The sequence below is a fragment of the Astyanax mexicanus genome, chromosome 3, assembly GCF_023375975.1.
Source record: "Astyanax mexicanus isolate ESR-SI-001 chromosome 3, AstMex3_surface, whole genome shotgun sequence".
Classification (NCBI taxonomy): Eukaryota; Metazoa; Chordata; class Actinopteri; order Characiformes; family Acestrorhamphidae; genus Astyanax; species Astyanax mexicanus.
This window is the reverse complement of record NC_064410.1, coordinates 15,375,480-15,386,736: the sequence shown is the minus strand read 5'-3', so window position 1 is coordinate 15,386,736 and position 11,257 is coordinate 15,375,480. Positions and strand designations below refer to the sequence as shown.

The 11,257-nt window shown below is 40.1% G+C and overlaps 1 long non-coding RNA gene across 2 annotated transcripts; it reads left to right on the top strand.

Moving 5' to 3' along the window:
- Nucleotides 1-3,750: 3,750 nt before the first annotated feature.
- On the top strand, nucleotides 3,751-9,183 carry LOC103023141 (uncharacterized). Of its 2 annotated transcripts, XR_002648737.2 has the most exons (5): nucleotides 3,751-5,357; nucleotides 5,847-6,311; nucleotides 6,411-6,500; nucleotides 6,820-7,173; nucleotides 8,459-9,183. It is a non-coding gene; the product is annotated as an uncharacterized LOC103023141 (long non-coding RNA). The 2 variants fall into 2 exon arrangements; XR_002648736.2 differs by having other exon boundaries at nucleotides 3,751-6,311.
- Nucleotides 9,184-11,257: the final 2,074 nt, after the last annotated feature.

The following is an 11,257-nucleotide window of genomic DNA, read 5'->3' as shown; positions in this document are numbered from 1 at the left end:
GAGTACTGATTACTTAAATAGTGTATTTAAGGACCATGCTCACGCTCACACCTCGCCGAGTATCTGTTTGGTAAATACTACAATACAAAGCGTTTCTCTTGCCCTTGCTATTATCCGTGTATGATCTTGTTTTTGTTTTCTACCGACTTTGATTTTTGCCTGCTCCTTTGTGTTGGATACCCGTGTATGACCTGGACTGTTTATTGTACTTTGGATTTTTGCCTACCCTGTTATACTGCCTATCCGTGTATGAACTCTGGACTGTCCTCCGGTTATGGTATGGTTTCTCTACACTGTGTATTTTTGGTACTGACCCTGTTTCTGTTGACTACCCCTGTCTACTCTATAACTTTAATAAAAGTTATTTTATCGTATCTGCACCAGTCTCATTCCTGTCTGGCCCTGACAAGATACTCGGCCGTAATGACAGAGACTGCGGATACAGAGTCTATTAAGTCTGGTTTGGCTAACCAGGGTCGGCTTTTAGGTCAGCACCAGCAAACGCTCGCTGGTGTGACTCAAGCTGTTGATGAGCTAGCACGCCACCAGGTTAACCAACAGCAGCAGCTAGCCGAGATTATGAGTCATCTCCGGGGTTTGTCCACCCAGAACCCTAGCCCAGTGGTTAGTCCTGTAGCCAGCCCTAACAAAACCACTACTCCCTTTTTCGCTGTGTGTACACCCGAAGTCTATGACGGTAACACTGAAAAATGCAATGGATTTCTGCTCCAGTGCTCCGTGTTTTTTAGCAACTCACCTCCTGCTTCTGATAAAGCTAAAATCGGGTTTATAGTTTCTCGATTGTCTGGCAAGGCTTTGGACTGGGCTACAGCTATTTGGGAGAACATTTCTGAATCCAGCTACGACACTTTTTTGTCTATTTTTCGCAGCGTTTTTGATGGGCAATCTAGTGGAGAGCTTCTGATTACCTTGAAGCAAGGTAAACTATCTGTGGCAGCCTTTGCTCTGGAGTTCCGTACGTTAGCTGCTAGCAGCGGTTGGAACGACCCTGCTCTCATCTCCATGTTTCGACACGGACTTAACCCCGAGATTCAAAGAGAACTTGCATGCAAGGACGACTCACTCACCCTGGATCAGCTGATCGCTCTGTCTATCCGTCTGGATCAGCTCCTTTCCCGTAAGCCCAAAGCTGTTAGCCACACTCCTGTGGTTCGCCCTGCACTACTCCAGTCCGGGAATCCAGTTCCGGAATTTGCGCCTGCACCCATCTCTGAACCCATGGACATCAAACGATCCAGACTATCCGTCACTGAGAGGCAGCGTCGTATTCGCCTTCACCTGTGTCTCTATTGTGGTGATCCAGGTCATCTGAGAGCTAACTGTGACCTCCGACCCAATTCTGCTCAAGCGTCTGCTCTGGGACAGCGCGTGGAGAGTACTCCACGCGCTAACGTGGTATGTACCCCTGTTTCTGAACTTAAAGAAAAATGTTTCATGTTGCCTTGTTATTATTACCACTCCAACGGATGTGTTTTGTGTCTCAGCGCTTGTAGATTCTGGGTCGGAGGGGAACTTTATCAGCCTGGACCTGGTGGAGGAGCACGCTGTACCCACGAAGGATCTCCCTAAGCCCATCTCCATCCATGCCATCGATGGAAAGACTGTACGCTCCAAACCTGTGACCCAGCAGACTCTTCCTCTCACCCTTCAGGCCAGCGCTTTACATGTGGAACAGCTCTCTCTCTATGTGCTCCCACGCACGGAACATCCACTGGTTTTGGGAGCGCCATGGCTAAAGACACACAACCCCGTCATTTCATGGAGCCTGGGAGACATCACTGCCTGGTCTCCTTTCTGTCGTGAGAACTGTTTATCTTTACATTCACTCTCTGTGCAATCTACCTCTGTTGAAAGCCCTAATTCTGTAGATTCCCCTGCTATTCCCTCCGAGTACTATGATTTTTCTGATGTTTTTAGTAAATCTAAGGCTACTCAGTTACCTCCGCATCGCCCCTATGATTGCTCTATTGATTTAGTAGAAGGTTCTGTTCTGCCCAAAGCTCGTGTGTACCCACTCTCTCGTGATGAGGAGAAGGCTATGGAAGAGTATGTTAGTGAAGCTCTTGCGCAGGGTTTCATTCGCCCATCCAAATCCCCTGTTGGTTCCGGTTTCTTCTTCGTGAAGAAGAAGGATGGGGGTTTGAGACCTTACCAAGACATTACATTTGAGACATTACCAAAAAATTCGCTTATCCGCTCCCGTTAATCCCAGCAGCTCTAGAACAGTTACGTAATGCCGTGTACTTCACCAAACTCGATCTCCGTAGTGCTTATAACCTCATTCGCATCAGGGAAGGTGACGAATGGAAAACAGCGTTTTCCACCACCAACGGCCACTATGAATACCTGGTCATGAGCTACGGTCTTGCTAACGCCCCAGCCATATTCCAGTCATTTATGAACGACATATTTCACGACCTAATTAATCACTCTGTTGTTCTTTTTATAGACGACATCCTTATCTATTCCCCAGATCTCCCCACACACATACAGCATGTTCGCCAAGTTCTCCAACGCCTGAGAGAACATAGTCTGTTTGCCAAAGCCGAGAAATGTGAGTTCCACTCTCAAAGGGTCACATTTCTCGGCTACGTTATCAGTTCCTCCGGTGTCCTTATGGATGATGAGAAAGTCACTGACGTTACTACTTGGCCTGTGCCCCAGACCATTAAAGAACTCCAGCGATTCCTTGGCTTCGCTAATTTTTATAGGCGGTTCATCCGTAACTTTAGCTCCATTGCTGCGCCCCTTACTGCCCTCACTAAGGGTCCTGAAGTGGTCTACTGAAGCAGATCGCGCTTTATCTAAAATGTATTTTACAGTCTTGGAAAGATGTTTGTCAATTATTCAAGCAGGCATCTCTTGAGTAAAGATAACTTGTGCTGTGAACATTTATGAATTAGTGTATTTTAAACCCCCTGTGCTATATGCACTCTCTGAATAAGGGGAACCAAACTTTTTTTTTCATTGGTCACTTATTATTAATTTCATTATCAACTGTCATTTACGCATTTGAAATACCCAGACAAATAATGGCAAGGGGTTTCTGGTTGTTTAATGCACCCAAGAAAAACAGAATTACCATAAAAAAGAATAAATAAATAAATAATGTTTCCACGTGTCACATCCTGGTCTCGTATCGTGTCTGTGTGTCTTCCCCACGTGACCTGTGCTCCCCTGTGTCTCCCGTCTCAGTACTTTTCCACCTGTTTCTCATTTGTTGCTCCGCCCCTTCCCCAGGTGTTTCTAATTATAGTGTGTTTCCTGTTTCTTTAAATAGCCCTCCTCTGCCACTTTGTCTCCGTCATAGACTGTATATAGCTGGACAGAGCATCGTCTCTTAAAAGTGAAGCCACCACAGGTCGGGCGCCCCCTGCTGTTCGGCTGCAGAAAGCTGTGTAACTCCACCCATCCCCATAGGTTTCAATGGCAAAACAGAAAACTTTCAATCACGTTTTTTTCTAATATGCTGTAATTCTACCTCCATTATTTAAATGCAGCAGCTAGTGTAACCTCTGCTTATATTGTCAAATTTTTATATCCCCACAGAATTCGTTTTTTAAAACGTTATTCGGCTCTATTCAAAAAAGGTGTGGTTATGGTAAAAGGGCTGCTTATGGGCGGGACCAATAACAGACCGTCAGCTCCGCTCCGCCCCGCTCTGCAGTCTGTGACCGCGAGGCAGCCCTCAGGGGCGGGGTTATTTAAATGAGTAGGCAGTCTCTCCACAGTCTTTCTCCCTCCTCTGGTCTCTACTGCGCAGACTCTGGTCTCTGAATCGCCAAAATGGCGGAAGATTTTGGCTTCATTTTCATTGAATGAATGGGAACGGCGACACGGCGTCCATCTTTATATACAGTCTATGGTCTCCGTCGGTCTTTGCACCTTCACCTGTCGTTTGTCTCTCTCAGTGTTTAATAGCTTTTCTCAGTGTTTCCTTGTTCTCTCTTAGCCTTGGTTCCTTGTTTCTTGTTTATTTCTTGTTTTCTCGTTTATAGTTTATTTCCTTGTTTATTTCTAGTTTCTTGTTTTATTTCTTGTTCCCTAGCTCCCTGTATATACCCTGCTTGTGTTGATTCCTAGTTTATTCCTTGTATATATTCCCTGTTTGTTTATTTATTATCTCTAGTTGGTTTAGTTTAGGTTCTTTGATTTGTTATTGGTTATTTGTGTATCTTTGTTTCATGTTACTTGTTTTCTTGTTATTTATTTATTAAATTATTATTTATTTTCACCCTACCTGCACTTGTGTCCGCTTTCCTCGTCACCCTGCCTGGGTATTCCTGACACCACGCATGGACACTGGTGTTAAGAAGCACATCTCGATGGGTTGCACAATTCGACAGAACACCGCCGGCTGTACCGTCGTAGGTGCTCTGCTTAACCACTGAGCAACACACATTTCTCAGGTCTCATATTAATAAGACTCATTCAGAATGGTGATGTCCATATATTTTATTTTAAAAATTATTGCAATAGCAAAAAGGTGTATGTAGCACTGTCTGTTACAATTAATAATTAATATATAGCAACTATTGTGTAGATTTTACTTGCAGTTCATTGTTATTTTATTAATAGTATTGTTGTCCGTTCATGTTGTGGTGATAATTACAATATAAATAGCCTAAATTAGTAACATATTTTTGGCATAATATTTTAAAGATGAGTTTGCACGTTTCCTTCTGGAAAAGTCTGACCGAACACGCCTGAAAACACCTTAGTTAAGACCACGGTGGTTCAAACCAACATAGTTCAAACTTCTGTGGTACCAACAAAGTACAATGGTTTCGGGAAACAGTCATACTTCAGATGTTTAACGATGCATCATACCAATGAAAGCGCAGCGTAAGTTCTACTATAGAGTCCAATGCTACGTCACCTAATTACCTATCCAATCAGCTGTTCCCTTCTGTCTTTAAATAAGGATAACTCATTTAGTACTTTGCTGAATTTTAGACACTGATGGTCGTTCTTTCCTTCTTTCTTCCCCACCGCCACCAGGATTGTCCCGTTTGGTTGCCCGGGTGTTGGCTCCGGCCTGTCTTCAATATACGACAGGATCTGCAGAGCCCAGATGTATCAAGTCCTGGGCCGATGACGGGACCTACGCCAAAGACTCTACTAGAAGAAACTGTTTCTATATAACTTTCTTTTAAATATTACTGACTTTGTTTTTATAAAAAAAAAATTGTTTAAAAATTATATGGTTCAACTAACAAATTTGCTTCCAGAGTCGCAATAGTAGAACGTTAGTTCAATGCTAGGCTCCGTCATTGTACGGGAAACACACCCCGGGTGGGGAGTTGTGAAGAGCACCGCTCAATTACAGTTGTATGGTAAGCTAATTTTTTTTTTTTCCAGACTAGCAATTAAAAAAAGTTGATAGCTAAATGTGTCTGAGAGCGAGAGGTCCAATAATACTCTAATAACACTACTAAGCTACATGAAGTTTGGAGTTCTGTAGTGATGTAGACTAAGCAGAAAGTTGGTTCCTATGTGCACTATGCTCCTCAGCATCCGCTGACCCCGCTCTGTTATTTCACATTGACAGAGCGAGTTGCTGTCATTCCCAGTCACTTACACTGTGTTATTACATCACTGACAGTTGGTTGTGGAATATTTAGTAGTGAGGAAATTTCAAGCCTGGACTTGGCACAGTACCATGCTGTAATTCAATGAGCCATTATTTCACTAATACATAATTGTTTATAATTGTTTGTAGAAGTAGTCTGCATGCTTGGTTTAATACACATGTGGCCATAGAAGTTTTGGAAGTATTAGATTCTGAGTTAAATTATTTGGATGGATGATGCTTTATATTACAGGTGGTGTCCTCAAAAGCAGTTGGCTTCTGCGGTGGAGCAGAGGCTGAAAGTGTTGCATTTCCATGCTCCGCGACCGCAAACTGCGAGAAAAAGTTAATCCAATGGGGGTCAGTGTACAGCAGCGTGGTTACCACATTTAATGTGAAAGCACGTTTAGGCCGGCTCCTGGGCTGTACAGTGGGATGATGCCCTCTTAGCATTGTAGAGAATAAAGGCTTTAATAATATGGTGAAAATAATGTAGCCTCATTACACCTTACCATACCCAAGACACAATGCAGTCTCTCCTGTCCGTACAATCCACAGCCAGAGGCAAGCCACATCATGATGCTGAAAAAAAAAGACATTACAAGGCATACCTGCTGAATGATGATAACTCACATTACATACGTCACAAGGTCCAGTAAAATTATGCTGTGATAGTGTGGAGACCCTGACATTATCACTTATGCGGACACAAAAAGAGGTAATGTGAAATTCCAGCCCACTATGTACAGTAAATATAAATACTAATAATTATTTGCCCATATAGTAAACATAATAATATTCTGTTTTATATTTTTAGACAGTAATTTAAAAAGTGAAATATAAAAAATTAACAGAAGAAGACACTCATGTTCCATGAACAAGTTGTTTGAGGAGATGCTTATTGAAGGTAAGAATTCTCCATCCGTCCATCCATCTATCTCAAACATATGAAATGTACACATAAGTAATAAAACACTGCTGCTTAATTTTCAAATAGTGTAGATAATATATTGGTAACCAAACAAAGCATACACTGAAAAAATGGGAAATGGAGGGTTGTTGAACTTATAAATATACATTGCATATATTCTACATAATTTATTTGTATTTCTCATCTGAACATGTTCAAATCATATAAAGTGTATTAAACCTTGAAATATTTAAAATTCTACAAGTCTCAGTTATGTTAACAAAAAAGAAAAACGTTATGTTTCATTTGCCTGTAGTTAGAACCTCCGCCTGTTGAGGGCAGTCTACTGCAGCAGTTGCACTGCTGTGGATTTCCACATGTCATCTTTACTTCTGTGCTGAGAAGATTTTGTCAAAATTTGGAGGTTAAAGGTAATTAAAACCTATTAAATATTACTTGGAGTTGGTGGTAGTCTGTTTTTATGCCATACCTGTCAAGTCTTGCGTTTTGGCCGGGAAACTACCATATTTTGCTCCGTATTAAAGTTTTTAAAACTTTATTATTGAGCCGACAGGCCACTGATTGCTGCTTGTCTCTGAAAGTCCCGCCTGGGGTGCTGGTTTTGCGGAGCGCAGAGGAGGTCACTGTGATCGATTGTTCTAAAAGAAAGGTAACAGAGCTAATCATGTAAACTGTGATGAGATGTTTCTGATAGCTGGTTAAAAAGACTCGTCTCTGAATCAAAACACACAGATCAAACCGAGTGTATGCTTAATAAAATACAGCTTGTGACTCAGTTAGCTTAACTTTAGAATTAGCTAGATAGATGGTCAGGGTTTGAGAATAAATATATATAATTGTAACAGACATGGTCTTATACGCCTTAAAAAAAAAATCAGGATTAATTTCTTGTAGCATCCACTAGGGGGCAACAATCGTAATGGGTACATTTCCTATAGAAAAGGAAGTAGAATAGTGCCTTCAGGTAGAGCAGTGGAGGAGCTTCTACAGGTGTTCCAGCCTAGCTCTGGATGTTCCTTATAACTCCTAGCCCGAGATACATGTTTGTTTTCTGCTTGGGTGTAAGTACCTTGTGATGATGTCAATAGGCTAGACCCATCACCAGCACTTTCTATAACACTGTATTAATAATTGATTGTAACCTGTAATACTTACCTGATAACTTTCCTTAGGGGACTCGTGGTCTGCCAGCTTTCTCCTGAGTGATCGAAGGGCCCTCGATTACTAGTGGGGAAGGGGGGTGAGACTGGTGCTCCGTAAAACCTGTGGGGGGAAAAAAGGGAAATGTTATTAATAATATGTTGTGTAAATACTTACCGGTAAAGTGTATTATTTTGGGGTTAAAACATGTCTGTAAATAACTGATATCAGTAGTGTGTGTAAATTAATGTTTCTGTATGTTTATATGTATGTTTTAGTCACCCCCTAGTAATGGTAGCGGCCAATTGTTTGGTGGGTGGGGCTACTGCCTTAAAAAGGGTGGCGTGACTAAACTTGGGGCTCCTCTTAGTATTTGAAAATGGCGTTGTTAGAGGGAGGTAGGGTTTTTGTGCAGCAGGCCAGCTGTGACCCTTTACTGGCTGATGTGAAGTCAGGAAGCCCTCATTACTTTTAAAACTCTTTTCTTTTCATTTTGTACAGTTTTTCTTTAACATTTTTTCTGCGTGCTGTGAACTAAAAATAAAATTCACTTGGGATTTTGCACTTACCTCGGATGTGTTCGTCTCTCTCTTGTTGGTGGAGCCCGCCTTCCAGTCCTTACACTCCTCCACACGTAACCCCAACAGCAGCAACATTCACATACCTCCTTTTGAGTTTATATTTTAGGGGGTGTTTCTAAGATTTATCTTATTTTGTTGTGGGAAAAATGAGTTGTTGTAATCTGTATTATGCTGGGCCAATGTGTTAAAGAATGGCTTAAATGTTTTATTTAGGAGGAGTTTTTGAACCAGGTTCCAACCTGGGGATCTATTTGAATCATGGGAAAATGGGTCTACCCAGGAATTACTGCAACAGAATCATAAACACAAGGATTCTAAGGAACAGATTGCTTGGACTGGGAATCGTTTGGATTATTTTCCCCTTTTTTTAAGGATTACCGGTAAGACTGATCAATTTTTTTTTGGGATTTTTTCAGAACACTTGTTTTTTCATATTTTTTCTTCTTTTTTCTTTTTGGGTACTTTTGGCCTGAAACTGGACTATTTTTTTTCTAAGGACTGTGTAATTATGTGGAATTTGGTCTACTGTTTTATAATCTATGTCGGTGCGATCTCTGTGGCAATTCACTATAAAAGTAGTATGTGGGGTTCATGGCATATCCGTGGTAACGTGTAAGTGATTTGACGTGTTATCTATCAGTGTTAGGAAGCAGGAGACCTTCTTTATTCTATTTTCTATGATGCTCCCCTTATGGGGAGGTCACATAGTGGCGCCCGAACAGGGACCCTGCTGTTGTAATCATACTAATTTGATTCTACCTTTTTTAAATACTGTCGCTATATTTTTGTCTGATTCACATTTTCAAAAGGTCCTAAAGGGACTTCACGGCAGGGCCTTTTGTTACTCGAAAATCCATGGATCAAGTCATGAATCCCACATACTACTTTTATAGTGAATTGCCACAGAGATATGTAACAGACATGGTCTTATACACCTTCAGGATCAGGATTCATTTCTTGTAGCATCCACTAGGGGGCAACAATCGTAATTCCTTTCGTATAGAAAAGGAAGTAGAATAGTGCCTTCAGGTAGAGCAGTGGAGGAGCTTCTACAGGTGTTCCAGCCTAACTCTGGATGTTCCTTATAACTCCTAGCCCGAGATACATGTTTGTTTTCTGCTTGGGTGTAAGTACCTCCTTTAGAGTTTATATTTTAGGGGGTGTCTGCCCTGATGTGCCTGATCAGCTAATTTCATTTTCAAAGTGTGTTTCTTAATTTAGGATTACAGGATTTACTGTAAGCTATAATGAACGAAAATTCATTTAGCTAACTAGTAATGTAGAAGATGTAATGGATAGCCAGAATTTAGTACAGTACTTTATGTTTGTACTTTAAAGCAGTTTCCTAACCCTGATCACTTCCCCAAAATAGTGTTTTCCAGCGGATCCAACTGATCAGCTAATAAACAATCCTTTCCTGAGTTTACCTGTTAAAATCCCTTAGCTCCCTATCGACCATAAATCAGTCATTATGTATTAAACAGTTTATTAGACACATCATACCACCACTTACTTTATTAAGTGCCTTTAAACAGAAACAGCTCTAGAATATGCAGAACAGTGGACGTTTATTTTAACAGTTATGGGCTAGTTTTAGGGTTTGTTAGAATTTGTTCAAATCTCAAGCATTGTGGTGTAATTTATTATTTAGTAGAGGTAGAAGAGATGGTTGAGCTGGACTGGAGAGAGAGAAATTGTGGAGAGGGCTGAAATTAACTGAAATGATCAGGAGTGGACTGATCAAAAGAAATAAGTATTAATGAGAGATTATTAATTGTGTGGGCCCCTTAGGACTTATATTTACGTATGGAATATGGAATATGGAATCTGATTCATGTCCTAAGTTCATGATACTATGTTAAGGTCAACAACAGTCATTTTGCAGAATTTGTGCACCCTTGTTCAACTTTAAATCCATTAAATAATAAAAAGACTTCATTTAAATATCTAGAAAAGGGTTTTTAATTTGGGAGTATTATAAGAATTACATGTGTAGGAATGTCCACAACATTTCAGTGTAAACAAATGTAGACCTATCAGATTCTGATCATTTAATTGTAGTTTGTAAGTGGTTCACAGGTGGTTGTTTTAGATTAGTTGTAAATCTGTCTTAAAATGTAAGGGATACTGAACCTCAGTTGGGCTGGTGGGACGGCTCGAAGCGGGTGGCGGAAAATTTCCCTTATTTTTAAATTCAAAACTTGACAGGTATGTTCTAAGCTAATATTTTAACAATGGCACCCTCTTGGTATTTCCAGTAGTTTATAATACACGATATAATTAAAATAAAAACATTTTATTTTAAAATGAACTACACATTATACACATTAATTATACACATTCATTAAATGCATGGTGTATTACACTTATGTTGGTCATTAAAATGGTAAATGTTGCCTCTTTAAAAATGTATATGTGTAGATGATGTTTCTGTGTTTATAAGTGTCAGAAAAAGTCTTTGTTAAACAATTTTGAAGAATTCTACTTTGAGAAAAGCGATGCATTTCTGTTCCAGGAGGTACTCCTTGATGTTGTTTTCTATGCACTTTTTGTTGTTTCTTAGTGCTAGCATAATGTGCTTTACAAGTAAATACATAGACAAGTTCAGTTTTGGTAACACTTTATAATACTGTTCCATAGTTAATAGGTAACTAAGCAGTAACTAATTAATAGTGCTGCATTAACACCTAAATATTTTCTATTAACTACCAGGGAGTACTGAATAATTACTCAGTAGATAGTACTGAACTAATGATTATAGTAGTTCACTATTAACTCCACAATAATTACTGAGACTTACATATCTCCCAGAGAACTACTTACTAATTATGTCTCCTTTATAATAACTATTCATTAATTACTGCTCAAATCAACATTAATTACTGAAAACCCTTACATGCCACCTGGGGAACTATAGATCTAAATCAGTCTACACAAACAATTATTCTATCAGTGGTGATATTAAAGGCATATTTGAGTGACACAATTTGTAGTAGTAGTAACCTTAATTAC